The sequence below is a fragment of the Panicum virgatum genome, chromosome 3N (genome assembly GCF_016808335.1).
Source record: "Panicum virgatum strain AP13 chromosome 3N, P.virgatum_v5, whole genome shotgun sequence".
NCBI classification, from domain to species: Eukaryota; Viridiplantae; Streptophyta; class Magnoliopsida; order Poales; family Poaceae; genus Panicum; species Panicum virgatum.
Genome location: NC_053147.1, coordinates 12,593,729 through 12,601,450, shown reverse-complemented (window position 1 = coordinate 12,601,450; position 7,722 = coordinate 12,593,729). Strand labels below are relative to the sequence as shown.

Genomic DNA, 7,722 nt, shown 5'->3' with positions numbered 1-7,722 from the left:
CTCGAAGCGACTATGATCTGCATAGATAACTCGAAGTGGCCTCCTCATTGCTTCTCCAACGAGAAAACCCTACCTTGGATCAGTCTCCTCCGACAACGCTCTCCAGAGCACCGTCGCACCCCCGACGGGCAAACTAAGATCCCCACAGTCAGCACCCGGGTCACGCTCTCGAGGGGTCAAGCCTCTGCAGGGCTGATGCTCATCCCCATAAAGGCTCGGGGGCTACTGTCGGGTACCATGATTAGGGGCACCCTAACCAGGGGACTAAATCACCCTTAAAACACAAAACACATGCCGGGCAATCGGGCCCACAAAGGCCTACAGCCTCCCTCCGATCCGAAGAAAAGGAAAGGACTCAAAGAAGCCCAATCCGCGGCCCAAGAACACAGTGCGGCCCATCCGAACCCCCTCGAACCCGCGGGGCAAACTCCGCCTCACTCGAGGACTCCCCGTCGGGACCCTCGACAGCACCCCGCGTCTCCGCCTCGCTCGAGGATAGCGAGCCTACCCTCGAGCAAGCGGATCGACTCCGCCTCGCTCAAGGCCACCCCTCGACGGAAAAGACAAATGGCCACCCGTTCACCCGCCCGCCGTACGGAGGCATTAAATGCTCATGACTCCGCCGCGGCGCCCGGGTCAGACGGTGTCAGGCTCCCACTCCGCACAGTGGCTGTGACCGGGGTCTTATCCGTCAACTCCTGTCACTGCACCGCCATCCCCGGCGCTGTGGCACCACAGTGGGAACCTGCGATACACAGTGCGAACGTGCGCGGCGCTCCTCCCTCCACTATGCTGCCAACTCCTTGTACTTCCCTCAAACACTCATCGCTGCAGGCCTCTCGAGCGGTATGGGCACGACCCTCGGGCGCGGCCCGAGCCTTGACCAGATCAAGACCCCGACCCTCTACAGGAGCCACCATGAAGCCCGCTGGAGCTGCCAGGACGCCGGCGCGATCTCCGCAAGGCTAAGGACGACACCTAGGACGACTGCACGCCCGGCGCCTCACTCTCCAGTGCAACACAGTGTACTTTCCATAGTACCCCGCCACTGCACGCCCCCGATTCGGGGAAGAATGACGACTTCTCCCTCCCTCCTGTACATGTACACCGCCCCTCCTTCTGTCTATAAAAGGGGGAGGCGGTCACTATCTTCCCTATCTGGGCTGTTCTCCACACTTAGCACAACTCACAAGAGCACTCACGCTCTCCTGAGCTCCGATATTGGCACTCGCCTCAATCAACTTCTCCTCTCGCAGGGACTTGAGAGATTCCCTCCCTCTCTCGCCTCGCTTGTATCCCCTACTACAGGCACCCTCGGTGCAAGATAATATAGTGCCCTCGCACACCCCCTTGCTGGACGTACGGCCCCGCGGCCGGAACCAGAATAAACTGTGTGTTCCTGTGTTGCCTCTTGCATCAACCATCCAGAAAGAGAGATGACACAACACTTTACTAGTTGGTGCCGGACCGCCGGGTCAGGACACCGACAATATTCAATCGGATCATTTATTTGTGACACATATAGAGTATTTTTATATAAATATACCATAAATAATATACTACTAATAATAAAAATAGTAATTCAGAATTTTATATTAGTATATATTTAATAGTTTATTATAATTATATAATCTAGATTCAGATTAGCGGTTAATGTAATTTTAATAATGATATAATTGGATAATTTATATACAAATTTTTATTATAGCAGGTAGTTTACATGAAGATTAGGGGTTTGTTTTTGATTTTTTATAGTGGCAGAGGATGTAATTTAAATATATATTTAGGAGGGTTACTTTAGTCTATTTTCATAATGGTAGAGGTGTATAATTTATTAGAAAAGATAATAGATCCAATAATTATTACGATTAGAGCTGTCAGATTGGTCATCTGATGTTTCTGTTTTTTATGAAATTTTCTATAATTTTTCTATTTTTAGAGTGTTTATATAGTATCTTAGGTAATTTCATGTGGAGACTTAAAAAAAACCTCCAATTAGTAATAGTAAGCATGCAAGAGGATCAGGTTGTCCTTAGTGGAGGAAGGGTGCCTCGATCCTAAACTATTCTCGCATCGGATCGACGGACGGTTGTCAACAATTTGCTAGTGCCAATCAACTTGGCTGGTGATTGTTAGTTAAATAATCACCTCCAAGAACGCTGCTGCAATGATTCACCGTCAAAGCTAGAGCTGGGTATGTACTGGACTAATGTGGACGATGGTGCCCCAATTATTACTTCAAGGGGGGCCCCACCAGGTTCACTGCTTGCATTCTGGTGACATCATGCACCGCATAGGCATCTGTACTGTATCTTGGTTGGCTGATTTGCTTGCACATTTTTCAACTTTAGGCGCTGGCAAGTAACTTTAGACTAGGACTTCGCCACCTTTGATCATCGATGCCATCTTTTCTGTAAAGCTTCGAGTAAGAACGTCTGGTCTGAATGTTAGGGTCGGGGATGATTCTGCGGCTTGCTTTTGGCAGGTCGATCACTAGTGGAGGTGTGTGCTTGCTTGCTTCAGTTGGGTCCTCTTTAATTTTGTTGGTGTCAATGTGCGATAGTAGCAAGTATACATGGCAAAAATAGCAAGTACCTATAGCTATGACATGATATTGTATAATTTATACATTAGCGCATATTAGTTAAAATACTATATAAGGTCATTGCACTACTACAGATAGGGCCATTTGTCCCGGTTTTAGAACCGGGATTCGGCTGCCGGGACAAAAGGTAGAACCGGGACAAAATATCCCTCGCGCTAAAAAATCTTTGCGCCCTGCGGGATTCGAAACCAAGACCTATTGTCTAGGTCATGGCTTCCTTGTCAACTCACCTAAGTAGTACATGTGACTCAATAAAAAAAAACTCCATTTTGAACTATCACGTGGAGGGGCCTTTTGTCCGGGTTGGTGCCACCAACCAAGATAAAAGGGTCACCTTTTTATCCGGGTTGGTGTTACCAACGGGGATAAAAGGGTTGGGCCTTTTGTCCCGGGTGGAGCCACCAACCGGGACAAAAGGCCCCTGTCCCCCGCTGGCCCGGCTAGCCTTTGGACCCGGGACAAAAGCCACCTATTGTCCCGGGCCCAAATGCAACCGGGACAAATGGCCTGGAACAAAAGTCTATTCTATTTTGTAGTATGTATTAGTGTTGTTTTTCCCCCACCCCGCGTCTAAAAGGTGATGTGTAGTGCAGTTGAGTGTGTCACACATGAATCATGATATTCCAGTAACTAAGAAAATGGACATGTTCCAAGGCCGCTTTATTTGACTGCAGGATTATTGTGGAATTAAATGAGACTAGCTATTGCTAGCTAGTGATGGGTGACGACACAGTCGGTTGCGTTTGCAACTAATGTTTCTTTCTTTCTTTCAACAAGAAGACAAGCCTAGGAGGAGCTAACTGTTTATAGATTACCAGCAGAGTCCAACTCGATCATTTGCCATGTCCACGGTAAGGTATTGCTGCTAGTACTAGCTACTTCTTCTGTTTCAAATTATTAGTCGCTTTGATTTTTCAAATATATAGTTTTTACTATACATCCAGATATATTATATCTAACCATATAGCTAAAACAATTAATAATTGAGGACGGAAGGAGTAGCTATAAGGTTCTTCGTACCTTAGATGCTCTCTCTCTGCACCTATGACCTATCCCTGTCCACGTCTAGCTCTTGTTTAGATGCATAAAATTTTGGGTGTAAAATACTGTAGTATTTTTGTTTGTATTTGGTAATTATTATCCGATCATAGATTAACTAGACTTAAAAGATTCGTCTCGCGAATTATAGATAAACTGTGTAATTAGATATTCTGTTTAGCTATATTTAATATTTTATGCATATGTTTTAAAAATTCGATGTGACGAAGAATCTTGCAAAGTTTTGGAATTTTGAAGCCAACTAAACGAGGCCACAATTTTGATTTCGTTGCACCGCTCGTCAGTGTGCCGGCCTGAGCCAACCGAGGCGGTTAGCTATGATTAGGGTTCGCGCTGCTGCCTCACATGCCATCGATGATTGATGAACAGCATATATATGTCGTCGTCCGCCGGCCTGTTTAATTTCCTTCCGGTTTAAATATGCATATACAAATTAGTGACGGACAGGTACGTTACGTACGTCGGTCTTGTTTCGTTAGGGTAAGACAAGACGAAGGAACAGGGGGCTATAGCTTCCACATGGCTTACAAGGGATGATCTAGCTAGCCATGCCCATGCATGTCGACTGTCGTCATAGAGCAACAACCGGCCTACTGAAGAGTAATTAATTTTCCGCAGGCTTCCGACGAGTTCCGGACAATTTTAACAATTAATTAATTTAGGAGTTACTCTCTTCATTTTAACGTATTAGTTATTTTAGCTTTTCTAAGTGTATATTTTTTGCTATATATATAGTTTAGGTGCATAGTAAAATCAATGTTGCTAAACATGAATTTCAGTCGACATCCTAAAAGTCCCTATAGACCATCTATGGAGATCGGAAGGCAAGCTTCCTTTCCTCTCCACCGATCATCTTCAATCTTGCTTCTCTAACTCGCCATGGTTTTGTTGCTCTCTCTGATCTGTCTTTCTTTAGACTTCAGCAGTGCTATTATCATCTCGATCGTCTTGGCGCTTTCGGATTGACGGTCGCCGCCTACCATCATGCTTAATCTATCCATGATAATTTTTTTGGTCTCACTTCCATGACAGCCAGCAGCGTCGACCGGCTCATTAGGGGGAGGAAAATGTGCGTCGGGGCCTTTTTTTTTAGAACAGATCTGGGCCCAATTGCATGCACAGTTCCTCTGATGGGCTTCGTTCGGCCCATATGCTAGTCTCCAGCAGTTGGGTACTCGTTATTTTTTATCCGTCAGACGACTCTCGATCCTTCCGTCCTTATCCTCTAGCTACAGCACATCGAGGCGGAGAGGAGGCGATTGGCTTCTCGGCGTCGATTCCGTCGGCGCCTCCTCGCCTCCGGCAGCCGTTCCGGCGCCGGAGATGGGGAGGGGTTGCGGGGTCAGCGACCGATGTATATTACCTATCCTATTACCTTAGGGCTTGCTAGGTTAGGATTAGTATCCTTTGTTTTGGTGCTGCCGATGCGAAGTCTAGTTTTCCCTCCATGGTGATGTGGATGAAGACGACGGAGGTGGCGGCTTCTTCTGCATCACAGGTTGGAGGTGTGTTGTCCACTTATCCGAGAAATCGGGTTAGTGTTTGCTTTCCCGCTGCAGCAGTTTTTCCCCTTTTGGGTTGCTTTATCGGCCGACGACTCGGAGTCGCCTGCTTTGCTTGAGGCGGCTGTTCCTAGAGCTTTCGGCGATGCAACGGCCAATGGCCGTCAAATACTGCTTGTGCGTTCAACGTTCCAAGTGCAGATCGAAGCTTTCGATGTGCCAATCGTTGCGGCATCAAAAAACTTTAAAGCTTCTTCGTCGAGATGGGGACCGGTTTCAAACTGCAAGCTCGTCGTGTTCATCTGTTAGCAGAGGTGGCCCGATGAGTGGTGGCTTCGATGTCGTTGATGAAGATGACCAGATGGAGCTTACAAGGACCTACATGTACTTTTAGTTTTACTCGGGGACGTCTTTGTAAGCAATGGAATGTAGCTTGTTATATAAATAAATGAAATACAACCTGGTTTCTCAAAAAAACATTATTTTTTTTATTTTTTTGAAGCCTCTCATTAATGACCTGGCTCGACTCGGCTAGTTATACAAACGAGCCAACAAACTAGCTCGGCTTGGCTCACTAAAAAGCTCGAGCCAGCTGTTCCACAAAAACACAATACAGGAGAGGAAGCTCGGGCCACGGCCACTGCGATTTCCTATCAGACGGCGTCTTCTTGCGCTTGCTCCTCGATTCAAGACTTGGTGCCACCGGAGGAAGCACCTTGGACTTCTTCCTCATCCTCCATGACCGGCGCACGCAGGGCGGTGTTCGGCGTGTGCGCAGCGCAGGGCGCAGGGCGGCAGGGTGGAGGGGCCGCGGGTGAACAGGGGCAGTGCGTGCGTCGGTGGCTCGGTGTGCTGGTGCTGCTGCATGCGCCGTGCGATGCGCAGGCACAGGGGCGGAGCCGCGGAGGGGCCGCAGGGCGGCGGGCAGCAACAGGAAGGGCGGCGGGTGGCGGCTGCGTCTCGAGAGCAAGCGGAAAGGGCGAAGACCTAGCGAAGAGACACCGTCCGTGACTTGCTCCGACTGGTGGTGGACCGGTGGGGGGCTTCTTATCTATCTTGTGGAAGATAGATAAGCAATCTATCTTTAAAGCTCATTTGACCCAATTATTCTGTATAAATTTCTGCAATTATGTTCAATATTTTGGTACGATTAATTCAACATTTTTATTAAATAGATTCAACATTTGACGATTAAATGTTGAAATTGTCTAGACGAAATGTTGAAATTGGGAGAACAAAATGTTGGAATGTTGAACTGGAAATGTTGAACAGTGACCAAATGGCTTCTTCTCCGGCGAGGCGGCAGCGCGGGTGGCGGCGTGGGCACGCCGTGGCGAAGCAGGCGGCACCCCGCACAAGCCGAAGCAGCTGGGGGCGTGCGGCCCAGGCAGCAGCGCATTGGAGCAACCAGCACGCATAGGAGCAGGTAGCGGCGGCGGGCCGTGCTGGGAGCTGAGGACGGGACGGGCAGCCGTAGGGAGGGGCATCCACCGCGACAGGCAGCCGCGGGGGCGGCGGCGGGCCACGCTGGGAGCTGGGGGCGGCAGCCGCAATGTAAGTCCCGCCTCCCCGAGGCCGGGCCCGCTCACATCTGGCTGCTTTCTAGGACATAGACTGTCAGTCTTTTCTGCACACTTTGTCCTCACTCGTGCGCACCCGGGAAGAACTTCCCAGTCGGTCACCCATCCCCAAATTTCGCCGGGCCAAGCACGCTTAACCTCGGAGTTCTTTGGAGACCGGCTTCCGGAAAAGAAGTTGCAACTTGTTGGTATGAGTATCCTATTAATCCTATTAAGCCCTGGGCCGGGGTGTCACATGCTCACCCCCTTAACAGACCGACGTCCTTGTCGGTCAATCCCAAGCCAGGAACGTCCTCTCTTGCCCACGTCCCGTACGTCCAGTGCCAGCAGACCATGTGCCACGTCCGTGTGTCCAGTGCCAACGGTCCCTGTGCCACGTCCGTGCGTCCAGTGCTAACGGCGCATCCCAGATGCCCGCGCACTGACCCGCCACGCACCCGTGCACATGCCGGTGGCATCTGCGCCCCCATGCGCCCATGCTCATGCCTCCGCACTTACGCTCGTACGTGCCCGTGAAACCGCGAGAGTCGGCTTTGATACCATTCTGTAACGTCCCGCCTCCCCGAGGCCGGGCCTGCTTACATCTGGCTGCTTTCTAGGACATAGACTGTCCTCACAGACCAACACCAGTCTTTTCTGCACACTTTGTCCTCACTCATGCGCACCCGGGAAGAACTTCCCGGTCGGTCACCCATCCCCAAATTTCTCCGGGCCAACACGCTTAACCTCGGAGTTTTTTGGAGACCGGCTTCTAGAAAAGAAGTTGCAACTTGTTGGTATGAGTATCCTATTAATCATATTAAGCCCTGGGCCGGGGTGTCACACGCAACGGGCAGTTGCGGGGGTGGCAGCGCATGGAGGTGAGGCGGCACACGGCGCCTAGACTGGCAGCCGCAGGGGGGCGGGCGGCGCAGGGAGTTGGGGCGGTGGGGGCCGCCGCGATAGGCAGCCGCGGAGGCGGCGGAGGCCGCGACCC

The 7,722-nt window shown here is 50.2% G+C and overlaps 1 long non-coding RNA gene across 1 annotated transcript; it reads left to right on the top strand.

The window, feature by feature from the left end:
* Positions 1–4,863: 4,863 nt before the first annotated feature.
* On the top strand, positions 4,864–5,643 carry LOC120667361. The gene is made up of 2 exons (XR_005672167.1): positions 4,864–5,169; positions 5,368–5,643. It is a non-coding gene; the product is annotated as an uncharacterized LOC120667361 (long non-coding RNA).
* The last annotated feature ends 2,079 nt before the right edge of the window (positions 5,644–7,722 follow it).